The sequence below is a fragment of the Corvus brachyrhynchos genome, unplaced genomic scaffold (genome assembly GCF_000691975.1).
Source record: "Corvus brachyrhynchos isolate BGI_N302 unplaced genomic scaffold, ASM69197v1 scaffold633, whole genome shotgun sequence".
Taxonomy (NCBI): domain Eukaryota; kingdom Metazoa; phylum Chordata; class Aves; order Passeriformes; family Corvidae; genus Corvus; species Corvus brachyrhynchos.
This window is the reverse complement of record NW_008237435.1, coordinates 1896535-1913012: the sequence shown is the minus strand read 5'-3', so window position 1 is coordinate 1913012 and position 16478 is coordinate 1896535. Positions and strand designations below refer to the sequence as shown.

The 16478-nt window shown below is 37.9% G+C and overlaps 1 long non-coding RNA gene across 1 annotated transcript in view; it reads right to left on the bottom strand.

Annotated features, from left to right (window-relative positions):
• Nucleotides 1–1199: 1199 nt before the first annotated feature.
• The window catches only part of LOC108445974, a 27630-nt gene continuing 12351 nt past the window's right edge, over nucleotides 1200–16478 (bottom strand). The window contains exons 2-3 of the long non-coding RNA XR_001861069.1: nucleotides 8484–8653; nucleotides 1200–7055 (exon numbers count right to left, since the gene is read on the bottom strand). This is a non-coding gene — a long non-coding RNA (uncharacterized LOC108445974). The remainder of the gene's footprint in view (nucleotides 7056–8483; nucleotides 8654–16478) is intronic.

Genomic DNA, 16478 nt, shown 5'->3' with positions numbered 1-16478 from the left:
CTGCTTTTTAATGCTTATATTTTCTTCTCTGCTACCTCTCTGCTACCAGAAGACACATTTCTTTTCCCAATTTGGACAAATACTTGAACACCTTTTCTGGAACCTCAATGACCCGCATTGAAGGTCAGTCCCTCAGTGTTGTCTGTACCTTTCAAGAGTCCCTGGTGCTGTCTGTCTTACATCCATATATGTTCATACTTTTACAATGGTTGTATTTCTGCATTTTATGTTGTACTTTCCCTGGTTCTCATCTGGAGATAATTTATATCTCTCCAAGTTAGCCAGATGGATTCCATGACAACAGGTGGATTTTTGGAAAGACCATTCATTTTCATTCCTGCACTAAAAAAATGGCTAGTGAATTTCAAATTGTTGGTTATAAAGATATTGCTGGCTTTCTAGAGAGTAACTTAACAAAAAGGTGACAAGAAATGGATGTAATTTTTGTCAGCCTTGTGTTTTCAGTCTGTTGCATGCCTTCTGCTTTCATCGTTCTTTCTCTCATCCTGTCTGGGGCACACACAGACTGATCTCATTCATTGATTTTCATCAACCATAATGGTGACTTTACTATTACTAACAGTTACTCAATGTGATGTCAAACTCCTCTGCATGTACTGCTATTTCCACAAAAGACAAGCACAATGAACTACTGAATACTAGTGTGTAAGTGCACTATCTACAGACAATATTATTGTGTTGGTCTTCCACAGGTAACTGAATTTTTCAGCATTTCATCCTCAGGACATACTTAAGATTTTGTGTATTTTCACAAGTAACTTAAGAAAAGCTCATGAGCGAGCATCACTAAGCACCTGTGGAACTCTGATGGGAGTTGTGTTTGGTAGACGAATGGCACCATATTCAAAATTGCAGTAAACTATTTATCAAGGAGATGAAGGAAGTTCACTTAGGATGTGTGGCTGAGCTGATTGACAGCTAATGCAGTAGCCGGGTGTGTTAAAAGTTCATTAAATGCTATGGTAAAAAGCATCCTTCCTGATAGGACACTTTATTGTCCCTCTCATTGTCTCTGTTTCTCAAGGATTTCTATACAAATTCACTCAGTTTCTAACAGAGATTGTGTTGCCCACATTGTATGCTGATCTTTTGTTTCATTGTATTTTTGACAAGAAGCCTCTTTATTGTTTATGGTGTCTTATGTTGCTGTCAGGACTGCACATACATCTACTGCAACATGGCCAATCTCAAACTCATATACATTGTGTTAGCAATAATCACCATGCAACCACTGTGTGACTTTTCCTCAGGGACAAAAGACAGCAACAGAGGATGATAGGGAGTTTTAAATGCATGGATCACATGAATCATAACATTAATATAATAAAAATGGAGTCCTTAAGATCTTTGACTTGGAAATATCCTTTATTTTTCAGATTTCAGGAGTCATCTTAAATTAGGATTATGGAGTTAAGATTATGTCTACTTGAATGTCTATTAATAAGTCACAGAAGACAGAGCTTTATTGTTTGTGCAAACTATTTTATATGATTAGTGCAGGTATAAACAAAAGGTTTTTGCCTTCTTTCAGAGATGCTTTTGCCAAGTTAGTTTCACACCAGTATAAAAATTCTCTATTTTATTCTTAACTTTCTATTTTATTCTTAATTTTTATCTTATTCTTTTTTTATTCTCTATTTTATTATTAATTTAATTGCATACGGATTTTGGAATCTGTGATCAACCTCACATGGCACTGAACCACTGTTCTCTTGGCTTGATATTTCAATAAAGTTCAAAATGGTTTGCAATGATTCCTCCAACCTCTGTGACAATTTCTAGATTTTTTGGTGTGAGCAGCAACTATTTCTTAAACAGATACAACTGTTTTCTCAGCAAAGGGATCACCCTCATCTCTGCTTATGTTTCAGATGTCAGTTTTGTTTGTTCAACAGTGGTAGTGTTTGCTCATCAGTGTCTTAGGAAGTACTGCTGAGAGGCACTGCAGACTGTTTTGTTGCACAGTTCATTACAGTCTGCTATTGCTTTAATCTTGCCTTTTATAGTATGATGTCAGTGCTTTAAACACACTTTCTCATCTTCCTTTTCTTAAAATCACGCTGGTAACGTCAGAACAGAACAGCTTTCATTACAGTGGCTGCTGCTGACCGCCCTGCACTGAGAGTGTTGGACTGAGGTTGGTACAGGCCAGCAGTGCTGCTGTAGGCAAACATCAGACTTTTCTCCCTTTTTATTTCTTACAGTGGTGAAATACAGCAGCTGTAGCAGGTGTTTCAGCTCCTGCAGTGAAATATTTTACCTAGAACTCGTAGGTCCTCTACTTCCTTGCTTACGCTCATGAAAAATAATCAAAAATTTTTTGTAAATTTATCAAATTCAGCACTCAGGGGAAAAAAAGAACATTCAATTGTTGGCAAATTATTCTGTAATGATGCATCAAAGCACTCATGGGACTTATTAATACACCAGTTTGGACTATACTTCCAATTTATAATGCCTAGCCTTATGCAAGAAGGACAGAAACTCAAAAGAGTGGAAAGACCATCTTAAAAGGCTTGATCTCTTCTCTGTGTAATGTTCTAATGAAGCTAGAAAACAAGGCTGCCATTGTGTAGAAATGGGAAAGGACATAAAAGCAGATATTACCTTAGCACAACAGGGAAAAGCTTGGAAGATGGCCAAGAGCTTTTCTGTTTGTGTTACCATTAATGAAAAATTATTAATTGTATCTCATGAGATCTAAGCTTGGGAAAAGATTAAAAAGGAGAGTCCATAAATGCTATAGAGCATGTGACATAGTAGTTGTACATACAGTAGGAATAGTCTGGAGTATCAATAATTTATGGGACAATGAAAAACAAAAGTTTAAGGTAGATCCAGGATCTCTCAGTCAGAGGAATCTGTGAAGTTACACCCCTACATCAATTGATTAAAAATTGATACTAGCAGCTTGGAGAATGCTAAATTGGGAGAGGAATACAGCAGGTTATCCTGTTGTAGTGAAATAATTTTTTTTTTTTTTAATAGAGAATTTTACAGGCAGCTTTATCTCAGACTTGCTCCAGGTGTAGCTCCTATGTTCATAAGTAGAAAAAAATAATGATAAAAGATTGACCAACCATATGGAGATCTTTAAAGGTTAGTACAGTTTCTTAATTCTTACATGGGAAATTCTTGTACATTAATGATTAAATTACTATAGGCATAATATCAATAGGTATGATGTAAGTTTTATCACTGATGCTGTGTGGTACAAAGCCTGACTATGTGTGACCTGGCTCTTTAGTACCATCAGCTTCCAGGTTTCACTAGTGAAAGATGATTTCACTCCAGTAACACTTGATTGTTTAGTTGATGCTTAGCTCTTCGATACACCTGAGCTGTGCACTGTAAGCAGCTGGAAGTGCTGAACATTACTAAAGAGTATTAATAAGCTCAATTAAACTTCAAACTACACATGATTCTCACAGAGCCTCCATATGTGTTGGATTTCCACACAAACCCACTTCATTAAAATCTTCTGTACACTGATATCTCCTCCTACAAGCAAATTACTATACTTGCAGTTTTCAATGTTGTCACATGCATAAGTCACATGCAAAGAGGGTATCCAATGATTACATGGGTAAAAACTTTCCTGTATTTTGAGCAGCCTCTTTAGAAGAAGCTAGAATAATAGAAATGAGTAAAAAGTCCTACATTTCATTTTTTTCTGCAATGCACCTGCTTTCTATAATTATAATTATGGACCTACTTTTTCACCCTGCTACATTTATCCTATGAAAATTCCAGTAATTTGAATTCCAGTAATTTTTTTCTGCCAGAAGAAAATTTGGCAGAATATGGTTTTCTACAGAAGGAGCTATTCCTTCTAGAGCCACTTGTGTCTGCCAGAATTGTGTACAACCTAGATGTTTTGTCCTGATTATGAAAATCAGTAATAAAACTTCACTCGGTATCATGCCTAACACTGTACATGAAAGTAGCAGCAAGAGTTTGTGGGAGAAACCAGAGGAGTCAAGTGATAATTTTCCATTCAAAATCTAGTATCATGACAATTTAATTTGTCAAAAAAAAAAAAAAAAAAAAGAGTAGAGGAAAGCTAATGTGCTTGGGCATCTGTAATTCTTCCTAATCTGCTCTTGACTTTTCCACCATCTAGTGTTTACTCTGAAGATATGTTATTGATGCAGCAGGAAGCAGAGGCACTGCCTAAGTTCAGTGTATTGAATGTTCTTCAAAGCTGATCTGAAAAATAAATGCCAGATAATAAGCTTAACATTTTTTATTGAGAATGATATGGAGCCTGACTACCCTGACAGTGATTAAAAATCCTGAGAGATTGATCTGAGACATGTTGAGAAAGTTCAGATTTTGAGAACATACACCTGTCTGCCAGATGTGTGTTATGGCAACAAGGGTGAGGAGGGAAGACTGCTGTGATAACTAAGCTTTGGATTTTATTTTCAGACTTGAAAATGTAAATTACAGTGAATGCATGGTTTTGATTCTTCATAAACCCAACTTCTTTTCATCAAACTTTTCTTAGCTTTGCTTCTTGATTAATGCACTTGCAAATACATACATCTGAAAACAAACATGTTTTCATCTGTTATGTACAGCATCCCTAACACATATATTTGAGCATTAAAAGAGCTGCAATCTGTTTGAACATATGTCATGCAGAAACCTTTATTATTGAAGCCCCTGTGCAGTAAAAGTTAGAGCAGAGATTCCATAAAGTCATTCATGAAGTGAGATCTCAGTAGTGGGAATGGCCACATAACAAAATTCACCCACAGTACAGTACAAGACAACCACATGAAAAATGTTCTATGAAGACTTCATGGACTCCAGCTGGCCAGGACCCCTCACTCTGAGCTGTTGCATTAGAAAGTGATTTTCTAAATAGAAACTTCAAAATAATTTGTGCTGCAGGCTTTGAAGCCCTACCTGTATAGCACATTTTGTGTGGGGATTCATCTGCTCATGACTGAGAGCATAGGAATGCCTATGAGTCACAAAGGTGGTTTCTCACAAAGATCTGGTGTGGTTTGCTAACAAACTGAGCTTCTCCTCACAGGCCAATCTAGTGATCTCCCTGAAGAACATCAAATTATCAAGGGCTTCAAAACCATGTTTGTGTCCAGGAGGACACAAATATTATAGCAACAACTCCAATCAGCTGGTTTTTCATATTTTTCCTTTGATACTGCTTGAAGACTTGCATACAGCCAGACCATACAAGTACTCTCCTGGACTCAACCCAGTAACTGGAGCAAGATGCTCTAGCTCAGTATTTCTTCTGTGACAGTGTATGAAAATATATTTCTAGAGAAGAGTGTAATATCAGAATGACAATGTACAAAACTTCCCATTTTACTAATGCACAGCAAGGTAAAGACTTCCCAAAATCTTTGAATGAGGAGAAAAACGGTTAATTTCTTCTGACAAAAACAATCAACCAACCAACAACAACAAAAGCAACAACAAAACACCCACAAAAAGGCACTAACATATTTCATTCCCTGTCAGGATTTAGGGAGGGTGAGCCTCTGCTGCCTGGAAGCTCTGTGGCAAGATGCTGTTCCCTCTAATGGAGTGAGCAATACACTAAATATGAAATGAAGCCTAAGTTGCCTAATTAGCTTAAAGACATGGCTAGCAAGGGAACATGAATCTAATAATTAGTAATGCTTAGTAAATGGTTCTTGACTACTTTGACAATTTTTTCTTTCTGTTTGTCAAAGAAAAGGTATCCAGCAAGGGCAAGACAAAACTGGAAAAGCAAGACGTGTTTCAAACTGGATTAGCAGAGGTGTTTTAGGTGTGTGGACAGTTCATGATCATGTCAGGAATATTCATTTTAGCATGAAAAAGGACAAAAAAGTGTGCCTAAACCTGAAACAAGAAACCCAGTCTTCAGTGGAGGAGGATTTCCAGAAACTATTTGAAGACTTTGGTATACTTAATGTCATTATAAAGAGCCCAATCTCACAAATGCTGAGGAGGAGATTTTATTTTTTTAACCACTGACACTGCAGGGGTACCAGGACCATCTGAAAGTGTGTTCAAATGCAGCTGGTGAAGAAACAGAGCTCTGGGACATGGGAAGAGGAGAGAGAAATAGTGAATAGGTGGGTGGTTGGGAGCAGTTGCTCTAAAGTAGGAGGGCTCAAGGACAATTTTTAGGAAGACTGATATCATCAGGTGTGGGCAGAAGCTCAGGAAGCAGAAAAGGAAGAGCAAAAACCATTGGAAGAAGGAACAAAATGAAGACTTCTGAAGAACAGAAGTAATTTGAGGGAGGAACAGTGAATTAGAAGATAGTTTATGGTGCTTTCAGTTTTTTCTGGGGCATAATAAACCTTGCCTTGCATTTAGATTAATAATTTCCTCCTAAAACATGCAGCTAAAGTAGTTAAACTGACTGACACATTAATGGCTGTACTTGTCTTCATTGACTCTAGAAAGATCTGGTGGTGACTTCATGAATATAGTGGGTGACTGCAGAGGTAACTACACTAGAGACATTTCATTTTCAGAAGAGATAGAGATAACTCCATATTTTGTGCACTAAGCTCTGTCTGAATGTGATCTAAGCTAGAAAGAGCTACAAAACTTGCCAGACAAAGGATCACCCTTCCCTTCAATAGGGGGACAGCCATTTCAGAAAAAGACTGACTGGCTCTGACAAGAGGGAAAGACCAAGACAGGGAAGCCAAGCCAGGCAGTCTCCTGAGCCACTGGTTACCTCCTACAGGATGAAAGGAAGGGAGGAAAGAGGGAGGGAGACATTCTGTAGCCACACCTCACAGCTTTCCAGGAGAATGCTGGCAATTCAGCTTCTGAGTCACAGTCCTGCAGAAGGGGCGGCATTTGGAGCAGAATGGCTTGAGTCACTCCTTGAAATTGTCCCAAGTACCAACTCCCCAGGTTTGATGGAGGCAAATGCATTCAACCTGGGGCACAGGACGTAATTCCATGTTTCTTTATCTGTGAGAGGTTGTTATGCACTTCCAGCTTTAATATTCTGTCCAGTCCTGATACAGTCTGAATCCTTTAGCCTCCCGCTGGAAAAAAACAAAAAAGAGTTTAAATTCATACCAGCAGCATGCACACATTATCCTGTTGTGCAGTCTCAGAGCTGAGGCTACAGAACTATGCTGAAGGCTTGTGTGTTCGAGCTCCCCAAGACTCCCTTAGGCCCAGGGGGGATAACAACTTTCATCTCTTTGCACTGTAGATGCAGCACAGACGTTGTAAATTCAATGATGTGGTTTGGAAATTCGAGTTTTGACTCATTTGGGACAACAGAGCCATCATAATGAACAGCAATTTTACATTTCTATGAAACAGAAACATATTTGCACCAGCTTAACAAACTGGAGAATCTATCCAGAAACAGAATCAACATTCCCAAAATAAAATCAAATAATACAAAAGAAGCCACTAAGATGGTTCTGCAGTCATTATTGTGGCAAAGACAGCAAAAGAAAGCATACTGTGTTAGACTGTACAATGTACTTGGATGTAATTGTACCATTTCATCCCTTCTGCTAATGCAATTAGGGTATTAAAATATTGCAGCTTTCTCCATTTCCTCTGACATAAGTGAAGGGGTATGATCAGGTGCAGGACAGAATAAATACATTTACTCAAAAACTCCATAAAAATTCCAGTCAGTTTGTTTCTCATGTAGTGCTTATACTGCTACTGGTATATATAAAAGTTGTGCTGGGTTCATAAGGAAACTAGTCATATTGAAATGATTAAAGATGACCAGAAGGAGAATTATCTAAGAAATCCATAGTATTTTACGGATGAGCTGGCATATATAGTATTTACCATACCATAACTCATACAAGTCTTACTTACTATCCTAATGAGTGACAATAGCATATCTGGAAAACATCTGCCCTGGAAAAGGACACATCAGCTACTCTGTCTGCTTGAAAAATGTAGATATAGTATTACTCTATGTCAGCCATGCATATCATATGTGGTATGAAATGTCTTCTGTGGTAAAAGAATAATGAGTGCATGCTTCATCTCGAAGTGCCCCAGAATAGATTCTGGTGTCCTTTCTCAGGATGAGTACCCCTTACTCCCTGAGTAGTCTAATGGAAAAAGGGGTACATGTTTTCTGCTCTGCAGGAGTTCAGGCTACTTTATGAATTAAATCCCAGCAGGGCTAAAATAATTTTCCAGCAAGTTACTAAAAAGCATTTGCAATTTACTATAATTATTCTTCATGTTCTTATGAAGACCTTGGCAGTAGGAAAAAGAGACAAAAGCTTACAGAAGGTATTTCTTTTGCAAATTTAAAAGAAAGCACTTAGGTTACCATGGCCGTTTATATAGCTGCTCTCTTTTCCTTTTCAACTGTCATGCATGTTTTGGCTGGCATGATTACAGTATATTCCTAATCCCCAGAAGAGCATTTTTCCCATCAGAACCAGCAGCAGCTGCGGCTTGAACATGTTTATCAACACCCCCACCTGTGTTTTTGTCATGGACCGCCAATGATGCCATAACTCCTCCCGTGCTTTCCACTATGTAGGTGTTTGTAGTGTCTTTCCAAAGAAGTGAATTTTGAGAGCCGGGATGTTTTAGAGTATTTTAGTAAAGTGAACTTTGCTTTAGTGAAAAAACTCCAGAAGGGTCAGACCTATGGCAATTACAAGAGGCAGTAAATACATCCTGCAAGTTTTAGAGGAATGTAGTGTCCAGCCCTCCACTCTTTAAAGAACATCTATTTTCTGCAATCAGCGGAAGTTTTTTTGCTGTTACTTTGGTCACTGCTCTCTTTTTTACATAAACTGCTAAAATACTGAACCCAACAGCATGTTAGGGTTTGTTTTCTGGCTCAGGATACAGATAGAGTAATGGGAAAAAGTTAGCATCGTGGGCATCTTGAATGCTTGCGATAATTCACTTTCTTCAGTAGTTATGCTTTGTTATTAGAGAGTGTGAACATTTTCATTCTTATTAACAGAGTGATCCTTAGCCAAGGAATTATCTAATAGAACAGCTGGGACACTTTGAAGCAAACTGTGAACTTAAATTAAGTTCACAATTCAGAAAATTTTGCCTTGTCTTAGATTTTTCTTTTCCTTTCTTTCTTTCTTTTTTTTTAAATAAATGTAGCAGTGATCTAAAATATTTTTCACTGACCCCTATTCTTATCAGGTATTCTTATATTAACTTAACTAAGGAATGTAAGGTGGAGATAAAGATCTGTGTGGCAGATGTGATGCTAGTGTTCATTTAACCCAAAGTTCCAATTTATTGTGTTCCCTAAATGTAGGGTTTCATGACTATCCCACATGCCTTTAAATGACATTTTTCATCTCCTTACAAAGGTCTGTTCTCAGATAGAAATTGCTGTGGTCTAAACTAGAAATGTGAGAAGATTTATATTTATTATCTTGTTAGTTCCAGAGGAGGAATCTACCAGCACTTACAGAAGACTAAGCAGAGTTTAATGGCAGTTTATGGGCTCTGTCTCTTAGCAGAATCATGTACTGTTTACAACTGTTTCCAAGACATGCAGGTGCATTGTGAGAAAATGAGCCACTACTGAAGTCATATTGTAGACACTTAGTTACAAGTGTTTCAGTCACATAGCAAGAAATTAACAATGCCGCATTTGTTTTCTTTTTAATATTTCTCATATTTCTTATTCTCATTCTAAAGGAATGCATTCTAATCCAAGGACACATTCTCATACATTCATTAATCCTGCTGCTCTAAAATGTTTCACATGAAAACTCAAAATCAGATGGCTTTATGCGTTCCAACTGGGCTTTTGTAAAACAGGGTCATCCTTGAACTTGTCATCTGCTGAGGTATTAAATTCCAGATTTCACTCAATTACATGATCTTAAGAATGTGGCAAATTGCCATTTCTTTCTCAACTTTGAACAAATGTTATTGCATCTAACTGTTTAATTTCAGGAATCCTTCAATTATAAATGGCCTTTAGCAGGAAGTTGTACATCTTCTAAAAATTTACCTATGAAAGGAATGTAAGTGTTCCTTATTGTATACATTCTGCAAAGACTAAAGATCCTTTTTTTTCTTAACCCGGAGTTTAGCAAACATGATTTAACAAATTAATATTTATTTCAGATCTGTATGCAGTTGGCTTTTCTCACATTGGAAGTCAGTATTATGAAACCTGGTACAGTGCCTTTGCAGAAAGGTTAACTGGTCATTAATGTGATCCATTTATTGAAGCTACAAATCATTACAGCAAAAAGTATTCTAATATGGAGCAAAGTCTGAAATAAACAAACACTTCAAATGAAAAAAAAAGTTAGTAAAATAGAATTAAGCATGTTATATTAAAAAGAGTTGTTTCAGATAAAACCATAACTCTGTCCTGAAATAGCTGTATGCAATAAATTCCTTCTTGGATAACATATTTTTGTTTTTCTAAAAACAACTTTATGAGATGTTCTCCATGTCTTTGCTTCTGTAGCTGTACTCAAAAACTAAGTTCACTGGATTTTTCTGACTGAGTTTGCAGGAGGTATCTTATTGCAACATAACAGTTTCACAGAATGTGCATTAATTATGCTACAATTATAAAAATTATAAAAATTATAAAAATTATAAAAATTAACTGAATTGCACACTTCTGCTCTCTGATTGTATGCAGAATACTGCTAGCCATAGAGGGTGTATTGCTTATTAGAGCAGTTATATTTCACCCAAGACATTTCAGACCAGCAAATCTGCATTTTAAATTTTTTATGCAAAAGAGATAAATTATTTTTCAACATTTCTCTCATAGCTGTCCTTTGTCTCAGTTGGACTTTCTGCTGAAACAAAATGCTCTGGACAAGTGTGTAATATTGGACAAGACCACCTAGGACTATGACTGGGATCCTTCTCGGCACAGGCAGGGAGATGGTGGTGTTCCAAGGGTGGGGAGTGAGCTACAAAGGCAGAGCCAGCTCCCTCCTGACTGGCTGTGGAGGGAGAGTGGCAGGGCTTGGGAAGTGGTTGCAGAAGGAACTGGGAAGAGATAAGGAAGCAGGGCTGGGACTTGAATAGCTTGGGGAATGGGAGAGGGCAGCTGGTGAGAAGGACAAACCTCTCCCAGAAAAGGGAGACCAAGAGAAGTGAACAGCTGCTGCAGCCGCAGGGATCCCAGGAAACAGTAGCTGGGAAAAGGCTGACTTGAAACGGGACCTACAGGAGCTAAGCCAGGAACAGCTGAGCAACTGCAGGGAGGACTCCTGGGGATCTTCCCACTGCAGGTAGAAGGCAGCTCAGGCACCCAGACACCTTGAAACCTTTGCCAAGCACTAGCAGAAAACATCTTTTCACTAAACAAGACGTGAAATTAACACACCAGGCTTTTCAGTTATGGGCTTGTGAGGGGAAAAATGGGCTTCTGAATTGTCTCAAGTTGGAATCCACTCCTGGGTATAAAATGAGGAGGCCAGGAACAGCTTGGATATTCTGTGGGGAAGTGCAAAAGTCTCTGCTTGGCCCTCCTGCTGTCACAGGTGGAGAGAGATAACAGGAGAGATCTGGGCTGTCACTTGGTATGGACCTGTTGGAGACCAGACCCCTGTATCAGATCATCTGCATTTCAATAACTCAGATGTTTTCAAGACCAAAACATTCTAAGACATTTCTTGTCATAGAGAATTACACAAAAATGTTATTCCTTTGAAGCCAACTAGCACAGAGTAGCCTGTGTCCATGCTGTTAAACCCTCTCATCCTTCAAAACTGGCCAGTCTTATGCAGCTGCCTACCAGCAAGTGCCCATGACCTACAAATTTTCCCAAGTGATGACAGTGAGTTGTCTGAGGGAATAATCTTTGGCCCAGACCAGAACCATTCCTGTAACCCTCTACTACATCATCTGTTGAGTTTGACTTCTTGGGAAGATTTTCTAAAGCTATTAATTCACTAGAATGTTTAATTTACTAAAACAGACATAGCCTAAGGGCTTTTTCCAACCAAGCTGAACAAATCTGAATGGTTCAGCCACATTGTGTCTTAAGAAATAGTTTGGGATTGAGGATACTTGTTCAATAACTGAATTTACACCCATTTCAGCCATAACAGATTTGTACCAGTGAGTATATTTTCAAAAGTATATACAGGTTATTTTCTTCTTTTCCAATGTCAGTAATGACAAAAGGGAATGTTGAGGTTTTGTCTTGATATGTTCAACTGAATAAAAATAATTTCAGATATTTCAAGCTATATAGACTCATGGATCTCTTTTATGTAATGACCCGTTTTGTCCATTGCTTTAATTGGTTTTGTCACGGTCCTGCCAGAGGGCTGGAGAAGAGTCAGTTTGCAGTGGATTAATTTTGGTTGTATCATCTGCCTCTCTATCTCCATCACCATACAATCACAGAACGATTTGGGTTGGAAGGGACCTTAAAGATCATTTAGTTCCAAGCCCCTTGCCATGGGCAGGGACACCTGCTAGACCAGGTTGCTCAAAGTCCTGTCCAGCCTGGCCTTGAACACTTCCAGGAGTGGGGCATGTACAATTTCTCTGGACAGTGTGTTCCAGTGCCTCACCATCCCCACAGTAAAGAATTTACTTGCTTGACTGACTGGGCCTACTGTATCAGAGCAAACTACTCCTTCTTGGAAGAATTAAGCAAGAGTCAGTTAAGCTGAATCAGAACTAAAATCTAAATAATGCAGAGGTAGCATTATCAGGAGAGGAAGGTAGGTCAGCACTACTCCAGGGTGACTGTAGTCACCACAGGAGCACAGCCTGGGGCAGGGTACTGCAGAAAGCCCAGGTATGAACTGCAGCCATGGCACAACTCCATCCAATGTTGGCAAGCTCCTGCTCCAAAGTGACTGCTGCTCTCCCTAACACGATTCTCCACTCAGTTTTCACTGCAGGCTTGGGCTGGTGCCAGGCACTCTCAATTCAGCATTGTATTCAGAATAGTTTGGAATATCGCAGTCCATTTGGTAAACAGGGATGTTGTGTCTCTGTTAGACTCTGCCTGCTATTGACAGCTTTGGCTTCTCTCTAGCATCTTGGTGGAACTCAGATTTTAATTTAGAAATCTTGAAGTCTCTTCCCTTGACAGTGAAACACTTGTCTCCTGATGATGTAGGCTCATGAAGCTGAAGGTCTTTAGGAGGGAACTGCTGGTGGGGAGTTTGCTGTGAGGCATCTTCCATTTTAGTAATTCTTCTCTGCTAGCCTTTGAATGCATTGTGAATCCTTCTGTTACCATCACAGATGAAAGATGATGAGGTGAGCATGGACTAAGGCAATTTAAAAAAAAAACTTAATGCTGAGCTTGTACCAAATTTCAGAACTAGAGTTTTGAGCTGGCATCCAATATGAAAGACTAAATTCAAAAATTCTTCTAATAAATAAATAAATGAAAAAGAAAAGCCCTCAAACTTGTAGGAATCAATAAGTTTGTCTAGAAGAAGCAAATTTTAGGGGATTAAACATGAGCAATAACATTGCTGAAAGTTTCCCAGTAGATAGTACATATATATTTTTCCAACAGTACTTTACCTGGGTGTATCCAGGATTGTGTTTTTCTGATTGCCCAAACTGGCAGAGCACAGGGAAAGCTGTGGGTTGTGGGGGGTGAATGCTGGGCATGCTTTGAATGGAAATGAAAGTAGTGAAGAAAATAGGAAATTTTGTGCATCTAGGTTTCACCATGGAACTAAGCAAGAAGATAAGCAGAACTCTCTAATACAGTACTTTGTATCTGTATTAATGTCTGCATTTCTGCAGAGTTATTTAGGAACTTCTTGATGAAACAGATACATGGCAGAATTCAGATATAAGCACAAATCTCTGTTAAATAAGCCTTCTAGAATAACACATTAATCCAGGAACAAAGATTATGTAAGTGAATGTTTTTGAAAGTACCCCATCCTAGTATCAACCATGTATTTTCCATAGGCTGAAAATTTGTGAAGTTGCAGAACCTCTTTAAAGGAAAGGTTTTAAATACTTGTTTCAAACACTGGAACAGGTATAGACCACTTTCCTTTAACAAATCCATAATTCATAGTAAACTATTCCCTAATCACTCACATATTCAGCACAGCTTGTTTACTTAGTTCCTCATTCATAAGAAAGCAGTATCACAGCATGGTAGCAGGAAATAAAAGGGATTTACAAAGAACTGGTCACAGAAGAGGTTAAGTACAAAATCTAATTAAAACCACTTTGAAATGTTATTTAGTCTCTGTAACAGTGTAGTGGATTTCTTTTGGGGAATACTGAATGCTTCAATAATTCCTGACAGAAATGTATATTCCCAGTTTGTCTTTACTATGATGTATAAGCTTAATTCATTCATATGAAAAATTTTTTAAAAACCATTTTATTAATGGTTATCTAAATTCTACAAGAATTTTCATAGATAGGTTTTTCTTCCTAGATTAGCTGTTTGTAAGGTACTAGGAAGATCATGGTTTTAAACTATAAAGGCTATTCACTTCCTAAGTGAAAGTGTGCAAACTGCCTGAAAAGGATTGTTTTGATAACCTTGATGTAGGGTTTTCTTCTTTTTTTTTTTTTCTATTTAAAGACCCAGCTGATGTGTTCATGTTATAATGAAAAATAATTCTGCATCAAAGCTGATAAATATAGAAATTGTAGAAACTATTTGGTAGATATTTTGGTATAAGGTTTTTAATCTTTAGTTAAAAAAAGCCTAGGTCACATTCAAAGCACTCATCTAGTACATTGCTATGAGCCAAGCTCATGGAGATCAGATGTGTGATTATAAGTATGATTCTGATTCACTTTGTGTACAAGTGACTTTTGAGGAGGCACAACTCTGTGATATGCCTCTGTCACTTGAAAAAGATACTGCCAAGGACACAAAGTTCTTAAATACTCCACAGCAAACCCAAAACTTTCCAAAACAACGGTAGGATGGGAAGTTTCCAGAGCTAACTTTTAAACCAATGGGAGGCTACGCCTGAGCATGAGAAATGAACCAAGAAAAACACAGATTAATTCATTTCCACTCTGATCCAAACTGGTTTTTTTTGAAGCTGTAGTCAGTAGCAGTCTCTCTGTAGGCTTCCATGGGCCCATGATAATTATCTAACATGAGTTAGTTTCTCTAGTAAGCTTCCCTGTGGTTTTTGGCTGCTTTCTGCAAGCCATGCAGCCCTAATAAAACTCTTTCCAGTGATGCCAAAATTAATGATACCCTCTTTTTCTATTTTTTGTGATGTATATATGTGAAACGAGAATGAAGAAGAAATCTCAGAAGGGAATGTTCAAACAGCACACAGAGCCATATAAGGCTGGAGTTTGCAGGCTTTTATCAATCAGAATGGCTCTGGGTTTTCAGTTCCCCAAGAGCCTGAGCATTGGGCCCAAGAACTTCCTGCAGAGCTTGAGAAGTGTAGTAAATGAAGAAAGTTTAATACTTCTCTTAGATACACATAATTATGCTGTTGCTTTCTTCTGTTCTTTTGACAAAAGATGTAAATGTTGTTTTCCTTTATTTCTTTCCTTAGTTCTTCAATTTTTTCAAGGAAAAAGAAGAAAGAGAACTGACTTTCTACCAGGTAGGAGGAAAGACACATGTTATTTTGTTCCTGGCTTTTAAAAGGAGATGAAGGGATGGGAAGAGAGAGTGAGAAATCACGGGCTATTCAATTTTCCTCTTAGTTCTGCTTTTGCATGATACTTGTGTGTTGCATGCTTGTCTTCTTTTTCCTTTGTCTTATTGCACCATTTTCTTTTCCTCTGTGCTTTTTGCTTACTTTAGTGATGTAAGCAGCAAATCTTAAGAGTGGTTTTATTTGTGCTTTACTGATTAAGGTTAGTGTAACTAAGCTCATTGTGTAACTTGGCCTCATATAATACAGAAGTAGAATTTGATGAGTGGGAAAAAACAACTTTTTTTTTTCAGGAAATGCACTTAGGTATTAAGAAAATACACATTTCATATGCTGTATTAAAACTAGCTGTCAAATTCTTTTTCAACACTGGATGGTTCTTATTTCCACCCTAAAGCAGAAAATAAGAAAAAGTGATGTTGAAATAAAGGCAAGCCTTTTTAACAAATTCCGTTTCAGTGGTTCTTGTATCCTGTTCTGGATTTTTATATACTCATTCTACTCTTTGAATATGTCTTGCTGATACACTGCAATCCAAGCTTGGCAGCTGCAGACACATTCAATTTATACAGATTTAAGCAAAAATAATAGATTCTGAACCTAATTTTCCTGTCTCAGGTCCCTCATTTTTCCATAACATTAAATAGGTGAACGAGAAGCCTTTTGTATTGTCTAGGATCTAGGAACTAGCATGCAGTTCGTTTTCTTGGAAATCTGCTAAATTTGAGTGCAACTAAACAGAAGTCCCTGCCACAGAAGTGCTCATCCATTGCTGTGTGAATTACCCTCAAACCATTCCCTGCCCAGATCTGAACTTCTTTGAGGTTGTCTTTGATAATACTGAGCTTAAAGGTAGCAACTGCATTTATACAAACT